This window comes from Panthera tigris, chromosome D3, assembly GCF_018350195.1.
Source record: "Panthera tigris isolate Pti1 chromosome D3, P.tigris_Pti1_mat1.1, whole genome shotgun sequence".
In the NCBI taxonomy this organism is placed as follows: Eukaryota; Metazoa; Chordata; class Mammalia; order Carnivora; family Felidae; genus Panthera; species Panthera tigris.
This window is the reverse complement of record NC_056671.1, coordinates 55753378-55777542: the sequence shown is the minus strand read 5'-3', so window position 1 is coordinate 55777542 and position 24165 is coordinate 55753378. Positions and strand designations below refer to the sequence as shown.

Here is a 24165-nt window from a genome sequence, read left to right as displayed (position 1 = left end):
CACAAATAAAAAGAGAAATTCCACGTTAACCTTCCCAGAGAAGCGATGCACCTTAAAAGCAAATCTTTTCACTTACCCTAGAGTATGCACATCATGAGCTCCTAAATCCTTTTAATTCCAGGACATCCAGAACATACATGAATTCTGAGCACATTGACTTCAAAAACAAGCCCCGACCAAATTGTTAATTACTACAGAGATCATAACAGAACTCTCTGAAATTCTAGGGAGAGATAGGAGTTTAAAATCCAGCTTCTAGATCCTGGTGTATACTGTGTCTATCTTTAACTTGAAAATGATTTGGTTTCACATTCCATTGAAGTCCCACTGGCAGATGCCTTTGGTAAGCTCACCAATGGCAGGCTTTCAAATGCCCTCCCTCCACCCCCTCCTTCCTCTGACCGAGCTTCCGCTGATACATCTAATGCCCATTTACTCAGCTGTCTTTTTACCTGTCTCTGCGTGGGTAAAAGGAGATGCTTTCATTGATGGCTATTACGGAAACACTTGGAAGCTTAAGGCAGCCCGAGGACTCACTGTGCTTTCCCTCCTGCCATCCCCTCCCCCTTGTTACTGCCAGAAACCAACTGACTTCCAAACTTGGCTGTCTGAAAAAGAATGTTCTCTGATTGGCATTCCTGGAAGCAGAAAGGAAGGCAGCTCAAGTTTTGTTCTGTGGCTCCCTCTGTGTGAAAAACTTCCCCAGGTACACATAATACAAACAAGTAAGTTTCCTGGATTTTTTTTTCTTAACTTTGAGGAGAATGGAGTGAATATTTGGGGGCACGACAAATATTTTTGATGTCATATAGCATTTAAGTTTTAATATATCCACATATAATTTTACCTACAATGGCTACGCATGCAGAAAAAACAAAACAAAACAAAACAAAACAAAACAAAGCAAAATGGCAAATGTTGTGTTAAAAGTTGAATTTCCTTATTAGTGAATGGGTTGGGACCCTTCAGCAGAAGAAGCAGTCACGCTTCCTGCTTGACAATATTCTGGAACGCAGCTGTTCACTCTGTGGCTTTTCCAATGAGAGAAAACCTTCCTCATAAGAACTGTGGAAAAACTGATTTCAATTATCCTATATTTTATATTGCAAACAGCGGGAGAAGAGAGCGCCAAAGACTCTCCCCGTTGAGTCTTCTTTTCCAGGACTGTCTTGCAAACTGGTGAAGACTGGTGAGGACTACACACACACACACACACACACACACACACACACACACACACACACAGACAAACACGTGAACAAACAAAAACTGAGTGACTGGAAATGAGACAAAGATATGTTTCCTCAAATACAATCAGATAAGGATTAATAACGGACAGTCCCTTCAAAGAACTACTAAAAAACTTGTGTTTAATATTTATTTACTGGTCACCGGGGCCAAAAGATTTGCTGCTGCTGCTGCTGGAAATAACTTACCTCTCATGTTCAAAACAGTGAATTTATTGTATGCCATTTTATGGACGAGACAGCTTCTTGAAAGCTCTGATAAAGGATTTATAATTTCAGCAATCAGACAAACCACAACCTGTGCATTTTGCCTTTCCAAATCTCATCTGGCTGTGGCTGCTAAGTCTAGGCAAGTGTCAGCTGGCTGGACTCACGGGTAGTGGTGTGGTTACAGCTGCTCCTTGTAACTTGTACAGACATCTCAAAAATATTCAACGGCAAAGGGTTGCGTCCAAAAAGAAAGCTTTCACTTTGTTTGTGGTTGGTCTCTGATCTCGGTGGTCTGGTACCATATCTGAACAAGACCATGTTAGGGAACCATGAGTGAAAATCTGATTAACTGGCATCACGTTACCAGTTTACTCTGGTGATAGTTTATTCCCATATAGATTGGTGTTCTACCAGCTTGTTCACTCCTTAACCTGTTACTAGATGTTCTTAAAAAAAGAAAAAAAACTATAAGAGGGGCACCTGGGTGGCTCAGTCGTTTAAGTGTCTGACTTTGGCTCAGGTCATGATCTTGCAGTCCTTGAGTTTGAGCCCTGAGTCAGGCTCTGTGCTGACAGCTCAGAGCCTGGAGCCTGCTTCGGATTCTGTGTCTCCCTCACTCTCTGCCCCTCCTCTGCTCACACTCTGTCTCTGTCTCAAAAATAAATAGATAAACTTTAAAAAGAATTTATTAAAAAAAAAAACTATAAGACGTTGGGAGAGGAGGAAGAAACTTTCCTTATTTTTATTCCCAAAGTTGATTGTCTTAGGGAAATTTCAAGCTATGTGCAAGGCTGATAGATAGGCGCATTCAGAAATAAATAGGAAAGAACAATCACTCACCCAGAGAGCACATGTCCCATTCCTGTGTGTCTTCTTCCCTCTATCAAAACACTCATCCTCAAGGCTAATGGATGGTGTCAAAACACATGTGAACTAGGATGAGAGGACAGGGTTGGAGGCAGGCCGTCTGGTTCACACTCAGCCACACTACTCGCTTCTGTATCTCTGAACGTTGCACGTAACTGACGCTCAAGAAATGTTTTTTGAAACTGAAGAACTAACTGCTTTTGTGAAAGTATATGTTCTAACTTACGGAAAATGATTACATGTTGGCTCACTGCAGATATAGTTATATATTTTGCATTGATCTTAATGGTCTGGGGAAAAATATCTCTTTTCAAGCCATTAACCAAAAGATTTTATGAAAGCTATATTAGGTACTGAGTACTTTACTGAAGAAAAAAAAATCATAAATGTTGTATCTGTGTGATTAGTTCTCAAAACCAACATGGCAAATATTGCTAAGATCATTTCTGTTGAGCTTACTGGCTTCTAAGAAAAATAGAGAGAACAGGAAATGTTAGGTCCTTCAAATATTTCATATTAGCTAGTGAATTGGAATAGTTTTCTTTATTGAATCGCTATTGGCTATTCCTTACAGTGCAACATTTATCAACCAGGTATCTTCTTGGGTTCCCAACTTTATCTCCCCTTATATTTTCATCTATGCCAATCATGGAAATTTTATTTTAAAAAATTTTTTTAATGTTTTTATTTAGTTTTCAGAGAGACAGAGAGCAAGTGGGGGAGGGGAAGAGAGAGAAGGAAACACAGAATCTGAAGCAGGCTCCAGGCTCCGAGCTGTCAGCACAGAGCCTGATGTGGGGCTCGAACTCGTGAACCGTGAGATCATTGCCTGAGTGAGCTGAAGTCAGGCTCCCCAAATCATGGAGATTTTAGAACAGCTTTTGCATTAGTCCAACTCCAAGGTCGAGTGAACACAATGGGAATTTTTTTTCTTCTTTTTTTTCCACCTAACCTTCACAAGGCAATTGATAAGATTTGTAATTGCTAGAATTTAGTCTTTATCGTGAGTAAATGTTATTTTTCTCTGTCATAAGCACTAACATGAGAGTTAGGATTTGATCAGAAAAACAGCTTCCAGGGCTGGCTTCCAAAGAAAACTGGGCATGTAACAGGCAAATCAAATACCCTTGATTTATCATGAACAAGCAGTTAATCTCTGCTCCATTCTCCAGAAATAGACATATCAGCACAGTTCTGTGGATGGCGAATGCTGGTAGCAGGCTCTTTGCAGGGGTGAGTAAGCTGTTCAAACTCAGATCTCAGTTGATCGGTAAGGCATCCAGGCATACAAAGAATCAGATTAATGGAAAGCAAATGGTCCCCATTATTTTTTCCTTGCTGGTATCCTTAAAAGACTAGCATAAGTAATATTCTCAGGATAATGGTTTTGCAGATGATTTTTTGGTCTTTTGCATGTAATTTATTTTTTTAATACATACTACTTGCAATACATTATATTTGTGTTCTCCCAAAACCCACATATTGAAACACAATCTGCAATGGCATTAGGAATTGGAGCCTTTGGAAGTTGATTAGGTCATGAGGGTGCTGCCCTCATTAATGGGATTAGTGCCTTCCAGAGAGACCTCCAGAGAGCTTCTTTGTCCCTTATACCATGTGAGAACACAGCAAAAAGATGGCCGTCTGTGAAGCAGGAAGCAGGCCCTCACCAGACACTGAATTTTTTAACGTCTTGATTTTGGACTTCCAGCTTTCAGACTGTAAGAAATAAATTCCTGTTGTTTATTAGCCATCTAGTGAATGGTATATTGTTATAGCAGCCTGAATGGACTAAGACACTATACAAAAATGAGGGGTTTTTTTTGGGAGGGTGAGTGGTGAGTAGTTATTTTTTTCCTAAGGAAAAATTAATAAATCCAAGCTGCAGTTGTTTGAAAGTAATTAAAATAGACACTCCCCAAGAAAAATTAGAAAACTATACATTAAAAAACCCACTAAAAAATAGAGGCTCTAACAGCAGATATGGAAGACATTCAAAACAGCAGCATGTTATGTATAATCTTATTAAATTCCAACCAATTTAAAAATTGGATGAAATGGGCACTCATTTTGAATGTCCATGGGGTGAAAATAGCCCTAATTATGGAAAGGGCCATATGTTAAATACACTAATTATAACATATTTGGTAGAATAACTGGGAACAATGATACTTTTGATGACAACAGAAAGACATGGGCTAATGCTTAGGTTAAAAATCAAAGCATATAGATGTACATGCACCATGATTTTTCACTATGTTGGAACTTCTCTGGGCATTAGGAGGAAAGGTAAAAGCTAGCAGGAATCCTATCAAAATGATTTATGAGTACACACACTCATACCCCAAAAATATTCAAACAAGAACGGTTGCAGACCTTCCTCATTCTCCTTCTGGTCTTTGAAAAGGCATCTCTATTTCTCTTCTCTGGGTCTGTCAGATGGTAGGTGGATTGTTGGCAGGGGAGTGGTAGGGGCATGGGGAGGTTCTCCAATGTGGAAAGAGACAGGGCAGAAGCCAAAGGGGGCTTATGTTAATTGTCAGAAGGTCATGGAGGGAAAATACCCAAGAACAGGAGTGACTTAAAGGAACCAGTGAGAACGAAGGAAGAGAACAGGGAACAGAATGTGGCAGGAGAAGCAGATGCCAGGGTGTAAGCCAGACTAGGGAGAAGAATCTTTGATGAAGTAGACTTGGAGGAGAGCAAAGTTTAGAGGGGAAGTTTAAGATTCTGGCCCTAGGATATCTGGCTGCGTAGTTTGTTATCTCTTCTCATGAAACACTTAAGATAGGCCTTTACTTTTCAAGATCTGGTAGTGTCACCTTTCTGTGTCTTTTGGACACCGCATGATATTGACATCGATCTTAAACGAATAGATACATTTGGTTACAGAAACATTTTTGAAAAGTCAATGCTAATTGCTCTGTCGTGTTATTGTGGTTGCTAAAATTGGTTTTCTTTGGTATGGCTAGGAAATCATCTACACCCTTGTCTAAATAAACTCTCTTGATCACTTTCCTCCACTTGTATTTTGTTTCCTGTATCTCTCTCTGTTCCCAAGATGGGTATCTATTACAGTCTCTTGGGACGAGCTGTATATGTAAAATGACCAGCCATTCCAATTTTACTGGAACTGAGGGTTTTCCCAGTATGCAGGATTTTGAGTCCTAAAACCTGGAATGTCCTAGGCAAACCAGAATGAGTAGATCATTCTCCATATGTAATCCAGCACTTGTTTATGTTATATGTAAGCTTTTGATAAAAATTAGTCTTTTTTTTTTTTTTAATTTTGAGGTATTTGGCCCACGTAGAAAGACATTCCAAAAAAAAAAAAAAAAGATTTCTTTTGCCTTTAACCCTGGCAGCCATGCAGCATGGGACAGGTCAAACTCCAAGGGCGACCACATCTTCATCTTTACACTGAGAATAATAGTACATATTTCAGAGATGTTGTCAACCTCAAATGAGATATGCATGTAAAACATGTAGAATATGTAAAAGATATAAAATGAATAAATCTACATTTTAGATTTTATTTAAAAAAATTTTTTTAACGTTTATTTATTTTTGAGACAGAGAGAGAGCATGAACGGGGGAGGGGCAGAGAGAGAGGGAGGCACAGAATCGAAAGCAGGCTCCAGGCTCTGAGCCGTCAGCCCAGAGCCCGACATGGGGCTGGAACTCACGGACCGCGAGATCGTGACCTGAGCTGAAGTCGGACGCTTAACCGACTGAGACACCCAGGCGCCCCTAGATTTTATTTTATATAAAATTATATGTAGTTATTTTTCAGAGAACCTTTTAGTTATGTTAGGTTGAGAAATAATAGAAGTCCACAGATGAGTCCACTTCATACTGCGTATGTGGGGCAGGGAGAGATAGATATTGGTGGACTGAGGGAAGAGCTTTCTCAGTAGCGTCTGTTTCAACATATGATTTTTCCCTAGATTAAACTCACCAAGATAAGGATGTTTTGTTTTTGAGAGGCTCTATAGCCAAGGAAACAATCAGTACTCCATGTTGACAAAAGATACAGGTAATCGTCTGCGTTAAAAATAAAGATTTATTCTGTTTCCTTTCCTTCAACCTGGGGTAGGAGCGTTTTTCTATGGTGGGACCAAAATCAACCCAAATTAGAGTGAAATCATTAACATATCCATCCCTAGACAAAACTAGAACGCCCAAAGTCATCCTTGGGATAGAAAACCACCCCCTGCTGTACCATTTATTTGAACGCTGGGGGCACATGCCATACTTGATGCCTCTTTTTTTTTTTAATTTTTTTTAAATTTTATTTATTTTTGAGACAGAGAGAGACAGAGCATGAGCAGGGGAGAGTCAGAGAGAGAGGGAGACACAGAATCCGAAACAGGCTCCAGGCTCTGAGCTGTCAGCACAGAGCCCGACGCGGGGCTCGAACTCACGGACCGCGAGATCATGACCTGAGCCAAAGTCGGACGCCCAACCGACTGAGCCACCCAGGCGCCCCACTTGATACCTCTTAAGAAGTGAGAGTACAGTTTGGTTTGGGAGCGAGACTAGCATTACTTAATGTCATCATTTGAAATCTGTGCAAATTTTCATAATCGTAAATCCAATCCATATTTGAAACCCAAACAAACCGGTTCTACTCCAAGCTTCTTGAGTTAGAAATGGGACAATATGTTTTGTGGGGTAAAAGAAAATAACATGTAAAAGCCACACTGGATCAAGTCTGATAGTTACATATTCAGCTTATTCGATTGGGAGCAGTTTTTCTCCAGATACGCACAGGGCTAATCAGTGCTTTCCAAACTTCTTTGGTGGTGGTGGTGTTTTCTATAGAACCCTTTGTTCAAAGAAGTTAGTTCACTGGAACTTAACAATGACAAGGCATGGCTCCTTTCGCAGAAACTCATGTGGGAGGCCTACCGAGCTCCCTCTTCTATAAGGCAGTCTCTGTGGAAACTTCCAGAAACCTGGGAAGCATAGCGTGAAAGTCACTGAGCTCCAGTACTCGCTGCATTCGGTTTTTTAAAATGTAACTTTCATATATTTAAAAAAATCATGCGCATATTTTTAAAAGCCATGCAGAATGTAGAGCTTTAAAGAATGTCCTAACCCAACCCTACCCCTCCTCGTCCTTAAATCCCAGAGGCAGCCGCTTTCAACTCTTAACTATTAATTATGACACTCACTCCATCTTCCTAAATGATACTCTTATATGCCTCTTCTTTTTTATTTTCCCAGTGTAGATATTATCTATTGGTCTCTTACTAAATCCTTATCTTTAGTTCTTATGGACACTATCTCCCGCAAGTATGCTCTCAGTATCTCCTTCTCTCTCTCATCTACACGCAGACACACACACACACACACACACACACACACACACACACACTTTCCTTCCCTTAATCCTCCCAGTTTAGATACACAACAATTTTAGGTGAAGCACTAATCAGTGTTTATGTTATCTTGGCGATGCATATATTGTTCACATGTAAACCACATGGGATTTATGACTCTATTTCCTTTCTTTTACACAATTGTGTTTTTTTTCCTCTGACGCTAGTATTGTGTCACATTTTTGCTTGCTCAGCTTCTATTTGCCCACCATTACGTTTTTTCAGACTCATTAGAAATGTAGCGTTCCTCTTAAAATAGACAAGCATGTCAGCTAGTTTTTCAGCACGCCCCACCCCCGCAACCTCGAGGTCCTTGGGGTGTCAATGGTGTTACTGAGCAGTCATCCTGGGACTGTGCTTTGTGGCTTCCTGAGAAAGATACTTAGAACAAACCAACTTTTGGAGAACTTGAACCCTTGAAAATATAGTTGTCCTTGTCTTGGACTTGCTAACTTGCCTAGATAATTCATTGTTTAGAAATTCTTATCCCTCAGAAATTTCAAGTAATTTCTTCTCTGTCTTTAGTTTCTAGTGTTGTTTTTGAGGGGTCATTCTGTTCCTGCTCCACTTACTATTTCTTCCTTATCCCCCGTGTTAGAATATCTCATGACAGTACACTCTGGTGTGGATCCCCCTTTTCTCCCTACAGATTGTTTGCAACTCAAGGGACTTTTGCTCATATATTCCAATTCTGGGCAAATTTATTATATTTTCTAAACAATTTCTGAGTTCTATTTCCTCTGTTATTTTATTTATTACTATTAATTATTATTATTATTATGATTTTTAAAGTAGGCTTCATGCCTAATGCAGAGCCCGATGTAGGGCTTGAACTCACAACCCTGAGATCAAGACCTGAGCTGAGATCAAGAGTCAGACGCTTAACCAACTGAGCCACGGGGCGCCCCGCTCTATTATTTTACTCTGAAAGTAAACTCTTTTTAGTGGGATGTCGGACCCCTTAAGTGAAGTCTCTAATTTTTTATCTTTTCTCTTTCAATCATCTTTCTGTCACTTCCTCTCTGGAGTAATTCCTCACCTCTCTTCTGTTGGAAGAGTTTAATTCTTAGTTTAATTTCTAAGATTTCTATTTTCCCTAATCGTTCCTTTTTAAAAGTACTATGTTTTGTTTCACGGAAATAATTTCTTTTCTAATCTCTATGAGAAGATAACATTTTTTAAAGTTTTCATCTCTTCCCTTCAGTCATTGTTTCCTTCAATTTCTTGTTTGTTTGCTTTGGTCTCTTTTACAGAGACTTTCTTCCATATCTGGTATTCCTTACTTATCTGCTTTCGCAGTATATCATGGTTGTTAGGGTGTTACTGTAAGGTGATTAGAACTGAACCTTCACTGAAATACCCTCAAGGGTAACTAGGTTTCTCCCCACCAGGGTAGTCAGATCTTCTAGAGAAGCCCACCTCCAATGTGCTATCTAGGCGGGATAAGCTCTGTTGCCAGTGTCCTGGAGCAAAGCTAGATAAGAAGGTTTGAAAGAGAGGTGAGTTTATGACTATTGACCATGCAGATTTCCACTTAATCCAACAGATTTGAATATTACACCTGATGCCCACCTGCCACTGTTTCCAAGCCTGCTGGGTTTATAGCCTCTCTGGTTAAGTCACTCCAGAGAATAACGCAAGCGACCTCCTGTCTCCTGCAGGGTGAGGGGCAGGCAGTTGCCAAGCTGCACAGGTTGCAGACAGGATTTGGGAGTCCAACTGTTAAGAATCTCAACCACTTCCTGTTTTCAGCTCCACATCTCACCCCTAGCTTCAGCGATCCCCTTTGCCTTCACTCCTTATGCTTTTCCGGGCTTCTCTAGGGACTCTCCATTTGCATCCTGTTGGCATCTCTGCAGGTACCTGGGTTTCCACGTCTCTGCTCGGCTAAATCAAGCACCACTTAATCAATTCCCTTTCCATTTTCCAAAAAAAAATAGGTCAGCAGCTCTCTGCTGTTCTATGCTCTCCCATTTTCTTGATTCCAGTTAGTGTTTTGTGTTTACTGCCAGTATCGGGTAGCTTTGGGAGGGAGAGGGTGAAATTAAGTATGTGTTCCACCCAGCATTTCAACAGTAATTATGTCTTTACGGCTTTAAAAAGGGATCAAATTCTCCAACCTCTCCAAAATGATCGTAACAAATTTTCATTTGTGTGTGTATGGGGGGGGGGGAGGGGGGGAGGCAACATTGCTAAATGAAAGAACACATTGCTGAAATGAAAGCTAAATTCCAGCAAAGTATACAAGTATCTAGATCAGATCCACTGAAGTGTAACATCTAATTGAAATAAAGTTATCTCTTTCATAGGGTCTAAACTAGGGTATAGTCCATTACATTAATACTTTCATTATATATCTGTGAAATTAAATACAGGAACATACCTAATTATAAACAATTCCTCCGTATGCAAAATCTATGTATCCTAAAAAGTGAAAATGCATTTCTTTTGTAACTGAAGTTCTGCCTAAACTATCCATTAAACCATAACTCAGCCAAGACAAGAAAATTGTCTTAAAATGATCTCAGCAGTCATTTTGTGTTTGCTTTTGGTTGGAAGGCAATATAAAATCTAACAGTGATGTCATTTCCCTGTTAAGATGTCACAGTTATTCTTATATGGGCCTAATTTGGGTATTTTGTTATTTGAGGCCAGCTTTGTCTGGAGTCATTTTATGTATTTGTTCTGCTAATACTATGTCCACTAGAGACACCGGCTTTCTAGAAGACATATTTTACCCTATTGCTTCCAGAGTATCCCATCAATATTGAAGCTACCTTCTATTCTTGGAGAGGAGATGCATACGTTCTATTATTTCTACAGCTAAAAGAGTTGGCTCTGGGAAAAGAGTCAAAGGTCGTCCTTAGTATCCTTTAATTTCCTTCCACATTTGCCCTCTCTCTATGAAGTTTTCCCACCTATGTCCAAAACACTGTGTTATCATCAGTACTGCCTTTAGATTTAGCCAAGAGATGGGGGAAGGCCCTGCCCTGGGCCTCACACGTCAGAGCTCCTTGCTGCTCAGGTCCTCCTCTGTCTGTGTCTTTCCCCACAGATCTATGAGTTAGAAGCAGAATGAGTGATCCCCTTCTACAGCATGGTTTGGGCCCTGGAGTTCTCTGCCACAAGGCCCTGAGACTGCTTCCATGTCTGCCTTCCCAACGTGGAACGGTCTGTGGTATGCACACCTCGAAGACTAGGAGTGGATGAAGGATAATATTTTGTGTAGGGAGGCGGATGCAGTGAGTCTGAAATAACCCACTATAGAGCTGAAGACCCACAGAAACCTGGATAGATTGATATCAAGATTAACCATTCCTTGGAGAGAGAAGAATTCTATAGCTTTTATCACTCCCAGGGCCACAGTGAGAAAAGGAGCCCCCTCAGTACATGGGGGAAGCTGGGGATAGTGTGAACAACCATCTCAATTGTTAACAAACTTTTAACCACTGCAAGTGGGCCAGTATCATAGATTTGAATTTGGAGGCAACCCAACCGTAGACAGAATCTGTACTTGCCTGCCAACTCTTTCCTGCGGGCTTTCACTGACTGTTTGGGGGTAGCTGAGACAGGCCAGGACAGGGCGGGAGAGCTGAAAACGATCTCCTGAAGGTGTAAAAGATCTTCATTCCATTCACTACAGCAGCTCTGCAATGGCTGGAGGTCAGGGCAACATGGTGGAGAGAGATGTTTTTAGGCCTGGACATCTGGGGACTGGAGTGTGAAAGAGGGAGAGAGATTTCCTGTGGTTCATATATGTTGGCTGTTAGGCTAGGCATGAAGACATCTCTATGGCATTGCCAAGTTCAGTCTAGCTCTAAGGAAAGTCCTATTTCCTCCCTCAATATGTCTAAAGTCAATGGTGAGTGGCACCTGGGTGGCTCAGTTTGTTGAGTGCCCAACTCTTGATTTCGGCTCAAGACATGATCCTAGGGTCATGGGATCAAGCCCTGCATTGGGCTCCATGCTGAGTGTGGAGCCTGCTTAAGATTCTGTCTCTTTCTCCTCTGCCCTTCTCCCTGGCTCCCGCTCTCTCACTCTAAAAAAAAAAAAAAATAAATAAATAAATAAATAAATAAATAAATAAATAAAGTCATTGGTGAGCTGAATTTAACTAGAGCAGTAGCAAAGCTGGGTTCAGATCTAGAACATATTAGATTATTTCAATCCCATTTTCCACCTCCTTTTCCACACATTAACAGTCTGACTGAGGAAGAAGTGGGCCCTTTTCTCAGAATGTTTATTGTTTACTGCTATGTAAACCATGAAGGCTGATACACAATAAAAAATTATAGAACATGTGAAGAGGCAGAAAATGTGCCCCCCCCAGAAAAAATAAAAAAGCAGGGGCGCCTGGGTGGCTTGGTTGGTTAAGCGTCCGACTTCGGCTCAGGTCATGATCTCATGGTCTGTGAGTTCGAGCCCCGCATCAGGCTCTGTGCTGACAGCTCAGAGCCTGGAGCCTGTTTCGGATTCTGTGTCTCCCTCTCTCTCTGCCCCTCCCCTGTTCATGCTCTGTCTCTCTCTGTCTCAAAAATAAATAAACGTTAAAAAAAATTAAAAAAAAAAAAGCAAACAACAGAAGCAGATCTACAGATGGCACAGATGTTGAGCTTAGCAGACAAAGATTAAAAAGAAAGCTATGCTAAATATGTTGAAAATATGTCATGGAAAAAGCAGGGAGCATGTAACAGTCGGGGAATTTCAGTAGAGATATAGGTGCAATCAGAAAGAACCCAATAAAAATGACAAAAATGAAAATTATGGTACCACAAATACAGGATTCATCCAGTGGGCTGAACAGCAGACTGAACCAAGCAGAAGAAAGTATCAGTAAAATTTAAGACAGGTCAATAAAATCATCCAAATTGAAGCCCAAGAGAAAAAAAGAGTGAAGAAAATAGAACAGATAATCTGTGATTGTAACACAATATCAATGGTCTAACATGTGTAATTGGAGCCCCAGAAGGCTATGAAAGAGAGAACGGGGCAGAAGAAATATTTGAAGCGGTGAGTATTTTCCAGAATCGAAGGATTTCAATCCATGTGTGAGAAAAGCTAACTGAAACTCAAATAGGAAAAATGTAACAACAAAGAAAGAAACAAACAAAACGACCAATCATAACAACAATATAGTGAGGCATTTTATAACTAAACTGCTTAAAAACAAAGATAAAGAGTAAAATTTGAAAGCAGCCAAAGAAAAAAGACATATACAGCGAATAACTGTATTTTGATAGAATAGTTTTGAGAATGTCTGACTTTTCATCTAAAACACTGGATTGCCATAAGACAATGTAGTTATCTGCAAAGTGCTGAAGGAAAGTGCCTGTTAGCATGGCCTTCACTATTCAGTAAAAATATCTTTCAATGTGAGAGTGAAATAAGACAGGCAAAAGTTGAGAGAATTCATTTGCAGCAGATATGCACTAAAAGAGATGAGAAAGGAGCTTTTTCAAGGTGAAGGGAAATTATTCCTGATGGAAGCCTGGATCCACACACAGGAATGAAAAGCAGTAGAATGGATAAATGGATAAACATTTGGATAAGTATTAAAGACTTTTTAAATACTTTATCTATCTATCTACATACATACAAAAGTTAATGACTATTTTTTTTTAATTTTCTTTTCTTAATGTTTTTATTTATTTTTGAGACAGAGAGAGACAGAGCATGAGCAGGGAAGGGGCAGAAAGAGAGGGAGACACAGAATCAGAAGCAGGCTCCAGGCTCTGAGCCATCAGCACAGAGCCCGATGCGGGGCTCGAACTCACAGACTGTGAGATCATGACCTGAGCCGAAGTTGGACACTCAACTGACTGAGCCACCCAGGCGCCCCAGTTAATGACTATTTAAAGCAAAAATAATGCAGTAAAACCTTGGTTTGGAAGCATAATTCATTCCAGAAACATGCTTGTAATCCAAAGTATTTGTGTATCAAAGCGAATTTCAAGAACCATTGGCTCACTTGTGATCATGTGACATTCGGCATCATATACTACTCTTACTGCAAGACACCACTTGTTTATCAAGTTAAAATTTATTAGAAATGTTTGCTCATCTTGTGGAACACTTGCAGAACAAGTTACTCACAATCCAAGGTTTTACTGTAATTTATTTACCTATGAGTACTTATTCATTGCCTGTGAGCGAATAAAATACAAGACAAAAAGGAAACAAAGAAGAGCAAGTGAATAAATGGAATTACAACTTTCTAAGTTTCTTAGGATTGTTCTTTTGGTAATGTTTTTTTTGAAGGAGACAATGATAAGTTAAAGGTGCATATTGTGTGATCTCAAGATACAATCACTGGGGCGAAAAATCATTCCACTAAGGTACTTACTGTGAAAACAAGCAATAGAGGGGATAAAAGGGAATACTAAGATATTTAATTAACTCAGAAGGCAAAAAATAAGGAACACAAGAACAAGAAACAGATGAACCAAACTGAAAACAAATCACACGATGGTAGACTTAACCTAACATTACGTTAAATGTAATACAATAACTACTCGATTATCAAACTTAATAAAAAAGCACTACCAAACTACATGTTTTCTAAAAGACATATGCTTTAAATATTAAAAAAAAACAGATTTATTGAAAGTAAGTGTACAAAAAGATAAACCATAATAATGGTTTAGGCATTATTATTTCCACTAACAGATTAAGAAACTAAGTGTCAGATTAAATTACTCAGATTATTGGGGTTAATAAATAAGGGTCCATAAATCTGATCTTAATATCTGCCTGATTGTGAAGCCCTAAATTATTCCCTTGTACTGAGAAATTAAGAGGTTTCCTTTCCAACACAGATTAACCACCTAGAAGTATTTCCTTGGATCTTGAAGACTTGGGCCTGTTGCATTGCAAGGCAAATACTATAGGTATGGAAGTTAGGTGGCAGTGAGGAGGAATCTCCTTTTCCTTGTCACCTAATAATGGGCGAGCCTGTACCAGGTTAGACCCTGAAAACATCTAGAAGAAGGAAAGGGAACCTGATGGGAGGGAGAGCTGGGGTGACAGAATCTAGTTATTTCATAATCTCACTTGAGGCTGTAAGACCACGGGGTGCCAGGGCACACTCTAGACCCACATTCCACCCCTGCCAAGTCTGGCACTGAGTTAACTTAATCTCTCTACACCCGGTTTTCAGCTGCAAAAAGACGATAATATTTCTCTCATAAAATAGCTCTTGTGAGCACTGAATGAGTTATATGTAAAACACTTGGAAAAGTGGCCTAGCACATAGCAAATTCAATTAGAGCTCCTTTAATCATCATCATCATCATCATCATCATCACCATCCTTGACAGTAAATATGTGAATGAAAATATGCTCATTTTATACTCATCTTTTACAACAGTGGAAGGTCTGGGGGAAGGTAAGAAAAACAGTAGATTTGAATCACCTAGAGAGTTGTGGGTTTTTTTGTTTTTTGTTTTTTAAAAAAATTTTTTTTTTAATGTTTATTTATTTTTGAGACAGAGAGAGACAGAGCATGAATGGGGGAGGGGCAGAGAGAGAGGGAGACACAGAATCGGAAGCAGGCTCCAGGCTCTGAGCCATCAGCCCAGAGCCCGACGCAGGGCTCGAACTCACGAACCGTGAGATCGTGACCTGAGCCGAAGTTGGATGCTCAACCGACTGAGCCACCCAGGCGCCCCTAGAGAGTTTTTATAGTAACAAGGTCCAGGCCAAAGTGGAGCAGTTTTATCAGTCTAATCAATCTCTGGGGTGGGTTCTGATCATCTATTTGCTTAAAAAGTCTTCCTAGATTTTCATGTGCAGCCAGGGTGGAAAACCCCTGCTCTATATTATCTACTTTTGGTTTTTCTCCTCTAATCTTTCTTATTGGGATTGATATTAAATTTATCAGGTTAGTCTTTTATATGCATACCTGACTGAATTTTCACATGTCTTCAGGAGTTTGCACAAATGCACTTTATTTCACATGATGTGAGCGATCATGGACATTAGCTGCAAGCTTTTATAATAAAAAGAAAAATGAGTTGGGTGTATCCAAAACTAATAGAAGAAAATCTGATATTAAACTCAACAATTGCTTCGTGACATCTACCATGGCCTGATTCATTTGTGGGGTGTGTGTGTGTGTGTGTGTGTGTGTGTGTGTCCCAGCATTACCTAACTATTTTTGGAATGAGGTAGGATGTATAAAGCATCAGCTGTGTTATAAAACCCACAAAGGCAGAGCGGCACTGAGCAGGAACCTTTGTGGAAAGTCAGAGCCTCGGCATGGTGCAATCCTTTTATTAATTCAAAGTAACAATGGGATAAAACTCTTGCTAACATCAAAGTGGACACCTATTAAGGGCATCTCGAATTACCTGGCAAATGTGTAACCATTCAGGCTCCCTTATCTGAATTGGGGGCAGACCATTTATAAACTGATTGAGTCAAGTCTCTTTCTGGATGAAAGCACTTTTGAGCCCACAGTGTGAAGGTTGGCAAAACAAAGGAGAATCTATGGTGTTTGTGGTAGTGGTTTTCAACCGTGGCGGTACTTTAGAAACATAGTGGGATTTCATATAAAATACAGGTGCTGGGGCCTCTTACCTAGAGATCCTCGTATAACAGATCTTAAGTGGGGCATAAATTTGGGTGCTTCTACTGTGCAGTTAGGGTTGAGAACCACTGGTGTGGTGGAAAGAACATAAACTTTGCAGACAGTCACAGGCTTGAAATGTTGCTGTTCTGTTCACTTGATATGGCGTATTGGGGAACTCAGTTAAACTATATAAACCTCAATTTCCTCATCTGGAAAAAGAACATAACATGGTATCCTTGCGGGGCTGTTATGAAGACAAGGGGCAATCCATGTAAAGTACTTAGCACGGTGCCTGGTACTTGGTAAATACTCGGAGAGTGGTTTTTTAAAAAAAGTTTTTATTTATTTATTCTGAGAGAGATAGGGAGGGGCAGAGAGAGAGGGAGAGAGAGAGAAGCCCAGCAGCCTCTGCACTGAGAGCACAGAACCCGATGCAGGGCTCGATCCCACAAGCTGTGAGATTACGACCTGAGCCAAAATCGAGTCAGACGCTTATCCAACTGAGCTACCAGTGCCTCTCAAAGAAGGTTCTGAAACATACCATACCTTTCTCTTTAGTACTCCTCTCTTGTCTATAGGTGTCCTTTACTCTTCCTCTGGAGCCTGCTCAAAGCCTCTTTCCTGGTGTCCCCATATGGCCTTGCCCTCCACAGAGATGCTCGCTATTCTTAACCTTCCTGAACTTCCTCCCTACTTTAACTGTATCTGGTACAGGGATTCCCACCCACTAGGATCACCTGCAGGACTTTAAAAATTGCTGACGTCTGATTCCTGCCACCAGCAATTTTTTGACCTGTAACCACAGTTGCTAGTATAATTTCTCCACATGTACAGCAATGCAAATCTGTGTAAATTCTTTGAAAAACTTTTTTTTCAATATTGGAATAAAATCAAAGTAATCAGGGATAAGGAAACATACACAGTAAGCACTTGGTAAGTAACTTATCCATTTATTCCTTCCAGGAAACCATTTATTGGGCTCTTAACTTGTGCTAGGTGTTGTTATAAAAAAGTATTTTAAGACTGTCTCTGTTTTCTTTTTTTTTTTTTAATTTTTTTTAACATTTATTTATTTTTGAGACAGTGAGAGACAGAGCATGAACAGGGGAGGGTCAGAGAGAGGGAGACACAGAATCTGAAACAGGCTCCAGGCTCTGAGCTGTCAGCACAGAGCCCGACGTGGGGCTCGAACTCAGAGCTCTCACGGACCGTGAGATCATGACCTGAGCTGAAGTCGGCCGCCTAACCGACTGAGCCACCCAGGCGCCCCAAGACTGTCTCTGTTTTCAATAAGTATGCAATGTAGTAAAACTGAAAGACATTCGTCGACTTTTTATCGAGTGCTTAGGATATAGCTAGTGATATCTGAGGTGCTGAAGATACAGAAGTGAAAAAGAAATCCATATCCTCAGGGACTAGATTCTAGTGGGGGAAATCAAACAGGTGTGGTCTGGGAATTTAGTTTGGGGTTGCAAACACCTGAGGATGCACATGGGGAAGGCTTTCTGAGGAGATGGGAGAACTGATTCTTGAAGAACATGGAGTTAGGCAGGCAGCAAAGGTGACATATGTGTGATGGTTAATTTTATTTGTCAACTTGACTGGGCCATGGGTGTGCAGATATTTAGCCAAATTTCATTTTAGATGTTTCTATGAGCGTGCTTTTTGTGAACAAGACTTACATTTAAATTGGTGGATTTTGAATACAGCAGATTGTCCTCGAGAATGTGGGTGAGCCTCAGTCAATCAGTTGAAGGCCTTTATGGAATAAAGACTGACTTTCTATGAACAGTAGGTAACCTTTGGACTTGAACTTTAATATCAGTTCTTCCTGAGTCTCCAGCCTGCAAGCCTACCCTGGATTTGCCAGCATCTAACCCTATGAGCTGATTCCTTAAAAAAATTCTATATATACATATACACGTGCTATATTGGTTCTGTGTCTCTGCAGAACCCTGACAAGTAAGGCATGCACTTGAGACAGATGAAACTTTGACTCTTCTGCTCAAGACTGAAGTCCCACCCTTGACTTCTCACTGTTTCACTAAAAAATAGATGCGGTCCAACATGATTTAGCTTCTCTTTCCAGTTGCCTAAAAGATTCCCCTTTTCTTTATTGGGTCACTCCTTTTCGTTTTCAAAGGACAAGTATTCCATTTCCTTCCTACGGCTAATCTTTCACTTGTGCTCCAGCTCCTTCACGAGCATTCTATGGGAATGTAGTCCAATAATCATCTCCTCTCTCACAGATGCAGCTTCTTCTCTGCTTTCTCTTGAGTTGTTCTCACACCTTCACAAACTAACACATGTCTACACACATGAAGGTGTGTGTGTGAACGTTCACGTAGTGGCATAACCTCCCAGCAGGCTAGATCCGATGAGGTTAAGAGCCTGTCAAGCTATTTCCCAAGAAGGCAGTGCATCGTACGTTGCTTTTCATGGCTGGAATTAATATTCAGGGTCAAAGTTTTGTAGTGGAAGGGACGTGGACTCAGAATAGTAACAGGAGTTTTCTCAGGCCTGTCAGGAGGCTTGATTGACAGTTACGGACATCTTTGAGTAATGAATCAGCATTTGATAAATGATAAAGGATTGTTTTGGAGATAAACTCTGAAAAGGAATAATAAGTGGAACCCTTTATGATTATGCATGGAGCAATGTAAGGTTACAGAAAGAAGCAGGGAAAATGAAAGGACAAAAGAGAAGAGGAAAGATCTGGAGACAAAGGGAAGACAAGTGGCACGTAGGAAGCTTGGGGGGGTGGGTGGAGGGGGAGTGAAATGAGCCTTGAACAGAAGCACGAAAAGGTTATTTAACCTAAAACCCGGAATGTCCTTTTCTTCATAAAACAACATCACTTACAACCAAATTCCAAAGGAATTCTCTTGTCTTTCTCCAATTTGTAATGACAGATTGCCTCGACAAATTGTAGCATTGTGTGTGTGCGCGTGCGTGCGTGCGCGTGTGCGTGCACGCACACGAGCACACACACCACAGCGTAGAGTATGGCTTGAGGCTACACTGTGCTGAATTATTGGCAGTAAAAATCTTTGACTTCTGGTAAACTATGAAATCCCATATTTCATTTTTCTTGGCCTTATTTTTGTAAAATTACCCTTCATTTAGCGTGAACAACAAAGAGAGACTCATGGTGAAGGCACCTCACTTTGCAATCTATTACTCACACAGAATATTCCTATTTCTATAGAAACAATAGTTTTTACTTTCCTAACATTTCAAAGAGCATTTTCTTCAGAAAGCAGCATTCATGTAAAGAAAACTGCATAACTGTAACATGCAGGAAAATAACATATAATTGTATCTTCTCAAAAAATAAACCTGCAGAATAAAGAACTTGATAGTGACATTGTAAGTAGGGCAAGGATAAAAGCTTTATAGAGATCAGAATTCTCTCTTGGGTGAAGAGCTTATTAAATTCTAATTAGACACATGTATGTAGTTTGTGAATATAAATTCTAAAGGAGTAGAAAATATATTGCTGGATATTTCTATGCTATGCTGAAGAATCCTTAGAATCATATCTTAATTGAATTTTGTATTGAAATAGCAGATAGGAATAATAAAGGCTAAGATGAAGGCTATGTTTATCTACTGACCCGTTGATATAAATCCCAAATTTAAGGTTTTAATATCTATCAGTTATTATAGAATGGCGTAATAAAATAGCATAAGCAGACTTTGCACATGTTCCAGCTTAATAATTTCTCATTGACCTATATACTTTGTAATTCTGTATTACAAAGCCTCACATGAAACCTTTATAAAACAAAATTTTAAATAATTCCCTTAAGAATCACATCCAAATTCTTACATATTCAATCTGAAAATATGTAACAGTTAAAGAGTTCATTTTAAGTTAAGTTCTTTTGTTTTGCCTGATTTTATTCATTCAAAAAATTTTTTTAATGTTTATTTATTTTTTGAGAAAGAGGGAGGCAGAGTGCTAGCAGGGGAAGGTCAGAGAGAGAAGGAGACACAGAATCTGAAGCAGGCTCCAGGCTCTGAGCTGTCAGCACAGAGCCCAATGTGGGGCTCAAACCCACGAACCATGAGATCATAACCTGAGCCAAAGTCGGACGCTTAACTGACTGAGCCACCCAGGTGCCCCATATTTTGCCTGATTTTAAAGCTCTGTTTGTGAAGCTAGGGAATGGCAAGTCCATTTTTAGTTTTTGAAGTGAACACACCTGCCATAATCTCAGTTCATAAAGCAGAGAAAATGATTCAAGGCCTTCTAATGACAGTTACCATCTAAAATAACAACATCCAAAAGTCCAAACCTACTCTCCTTCCAAAAAATTGTTTTTAATTAGTTAACACAAATGAACTAGAATATAGTTTCTATCGTTATTACTTCAAGAGGGTTGTGGGGATACTAAGTTACACAGAGAAACCACAGTGTTCAACTATTCCTTAATTTCAACGGAATAATTTTAATTTTCAATGGAACTGAAAAGGCCAAATTTGTGGAATACTGACAATATGCCATGGAAGGGCTTGCTCAGTCTCCTTCCAGTAGATGAGATGATAGCCATCAGGATATTTCAGTTACTAACTTAAAAAAAAACCTAAACTGGGGCACCTGGGTGGCTCAGTCGGTTGAGCGTCCGACTTCGGCTCAGGTCATGATCTCGCGGTCTGTGAGTTTGAGCCCCGCATCGGGCTCTGTGCTGGCAGCTCAGAGCCTGGAGCCTGCTTTCGATTCTGTGTCTCCCTCTCTCTCTGCCCCTCCCCTGCTCATGCTCTGTCTCTCTCTGTCAAAAATAAATAAACATTAAAAAAAAAATTAAAAAAAAAAACCTAAACTAAATTCATTTAATAGCAGATGTCGTTGTAAAGGAAAAAGCTGATGATGGTAAGGTGTTTTTAAATCTCTAGCATATAAAACTGCAGGGTCCTTTTATTGTAAATATGTTTCACACTACTCATCAGGAAGGTCTCTAAGCGATGTTCTGTATGCCTGACTGATGTTTTATAGTGGATTCAGTGGGATGCCTGAAGAACATTCTTTTACATGGAAGATCAGAGTCAGAATCGCAGTTTGGAATCTGCATTCTCCCACTGTGAATGTGATAAGATGTCCAGCGACGAGCAGAGAGGTTACGAATGGAAGACACCAGCACAGCGGCTCTAATGATCCATAACAACTTGCATGGTCTGTCTCTGGGATCAAAGGAGAGAGGTCACAGACATGTGTCCTCTCATAGAAGTTTTTCACAATGCTTTCTCTGAAATATGTACATAGTGAGTTGTGGAGGGAAGCCTATCTATTGGTTTAGTTTCATTGTCCATTAGGAAATTAAAAACAAAATGTCTGTCAAACCTTCTACTATTTTTAATCCACTGAAAACTGGCTTCCTAACTTCTGAAATTGCTTAACTCAAAGTTCCCAAATCCAGGCTTTATACTACTTAATCAGCTTAATGTCATCTGACACCCGTTTCTTTCCTCCTCCTCCATTTCCTCCTCCTCCTCCTCCTCCTTCTTCAAGATTCCTTCCTTTCTTGTCTCCTATGCCACCCTTCTATCCTGGCTTCCCTCTTGTTTTTCCAGCAATTCCTTCTCAGTCTTTTCCAAACCCAGTTCCTCAACGATGGACTATCTCTTACGCCTTGCTTTATTCTTCTCTGTTCTCGCACGGCTTCTCTTGGTAATCTTATCCATTCCTTTGTCTAACCCAGACCTTTCTTCTGATCTCCAGAAGTGTATGTCCACTTGCCAATGAACAGTTTCTTGAGAGTATTTCGCTAATAATCTCACAGTCATGGAGTTCTTGCTATGTGCTAGGCATTGTGCTAACTTAAAGGAGAAAAGACATACCTCCATGCCTAAAAGAGAACTCACCTGTGTCTCTCCTCTCTCCTCTCTCCTCAAACCTGCTCTGCTAGGGAGGTGTCACCTCCTCTGGGTAGCTGCAGTGAGTTGAATGGTGCCCCCTCCCCCCTCCCCAGCAAAGATATGTCTACTTAGAACCTGTGAATGTAATGTTATTTGGAAATAGGGTATTTGTAGATGTCATTCAGTTAAGGATTTTGAGACGAGATCATCCTGGATTAGGATGGGTCTGAAATCCAGTGATACGTGTCCTTATAAGAGACAAGAGAAGAGGGGACAGACACATGAGAAGATGGAGGCAGACTTCAGTGACACAGCCATGAGCCAAGGAATGCCTGGAGCCACCAGAAGCTGGAAAAGCAAGGAAAGATCCACTCCTATAGCCTTCTGAGGGAGTATGGCCCTGAAGGAGGCCTTGATTTTGGACTTCTAGCCTCCAGAACTATGAGAGAATACATTTCTCTTGTTTCAAGCCACCAAGTTTGTGGTAATTTGTAACAACAGCCCTAGGAAACTGATATAGTACCTTTCTTAATTCCCCCCAGCCCAAGTGACCCAATGCGGTATATTTAGGCTGATTTATAATTGCGTGGTTATTGTCCCTCTTCCCTGTTAGATTACTACTCCTTGAAAGGAGGGCTTAATTTCTTCTCTATCCCTCTATCTTAACACATAGTAGATATGTTGCAAGAATGAAGCAAAGGATTTTTTGTTTGAGTAGTTACTATAGAAATAGGATCAATCTACACGTGATAAGATAGATCTTGGGGCGCCTGGGTGGCTCGGTCGGTTAAGCAGCTGACTCCTGATTTCGGCTCAGGTCATGATTTCACAGTTCATGAGTTCAAGCCCCACATCAGGCTCTGTGCTGACAGTGTGGAGCCTGCTTGGGATTTGCTCTCTCTCCTTCTCTCTGCCCCTCCCCTGCTCTTTCTCTCTCTCTCTCTTTCTCTCAAAATAGATAAATGAAACTTAAAAAAGAAAAAAGATAGATCTTTTTCTCTAAGTGGTCTTGCTGAATACCTTCAGATCTGTGTAACATTTATTATGCTATTCCTTTACACAACAATATTTATCACCTGCACTAATTTTTATTTTTTTATTTTTTTAAGTTTATTTTGAGAGAGAGAGAGATAGAGAGAGAGAGAGAGAGAGAGAGAGAGAGAGAGAATCTCAAGCAGGCTCCATAGTGCCAGTGCAGAGCCCGATGGAGGGCTCGAACTCACAAACCATGAGATCATTACCTGAGCCCAAACCAAGAGTTGAACTCTTAACGAACTAAGCCACCCAGGCGCCCCTCACCTACACTGATTTTTAAAAGTAAATTCCAGGCTCCTTAGCGTGGAATTCAAACCGCAGTACCACCATTGTGTTAAAACGTGGAATTGATCTTATTGTGAGGAGAGTAACTGTCTCATAAATATCTCTGAGATCTCTATGCTGGCTCAAAAACTGTAATTAAGAATACTAGAAAACCATGTTGATAAATGGACTAAGAATATTAAAAGTTTTCGGGGAAACTTGAAAATTAACAGGTTCAGAAATGAAAGCTGTAGAAATAAAACATGGAAGAAAGCCCAGGAAAAATCGTGCTCTGAAGCATTTTGTGGTTTTAAAAATATTACATGTAAAGTTGTTTTTTTTTTAAGATAGATCTTTTAAGTCATTTAAGTTACTACATCAAAGTTGTTAAAAAATATTTTTTAATGTTTATTTCTTTTTGAGAGACAGAGAGAGGCCGAGTGGGGGAGGGGCAGAGAGGGAAGGAGACAGAATCTGAAGCAGGCTCCAGGCTCTGAGCCGGCAGCACAGAGCCCTGTGTGGGGCTGGAACTCGGGAACTGTGAGATCATGGCCCGGGCCCAAGTCGGACACTTAACCAACTGCTCCACCCAGGTGCCCCTTGTCTTGTTGTTAAATATTCCTTTTAACTTTTATGACTTTTTAAAATATATATTTGCACATTAAAATATAGATGCTCTGCTAAGTCATTTGGGTGAAAAAAACACAGCAGAGGAGCTCATACACAGCTC

The 24165-nt window shown here is 40.2% G+C and overlaps 1 protein-coding gene across 23 annotated transcripts in view; it reads right to left on the bottom strand.

The window, feature by feature from the left end:
* Positions 1 to 24165, bottom strand: part of DTNA (dystrobrevin alpha) — a 354664-nt gene that overhangs the window by 255273 nt on the left and 75226 nt on the right. For 22 of the 23 annotated variants that reach the window (XM_042961704.1, XM_007090764.3, XM_042961702.1 and 19 more), the window contains exon 1: positions 77 to 285. The exons of the other annotated variant lie outside the window; for it this stretch is intronic. The gene's annotated coding sequence lies outside the window, so the exon portion shown is untranslated. Of the gene's footprint in view, positions 1 to 76; positions 286 to 24165 lie in introns of those variants that run through there. 23 annotated transcript variants of the gene reach the window in all.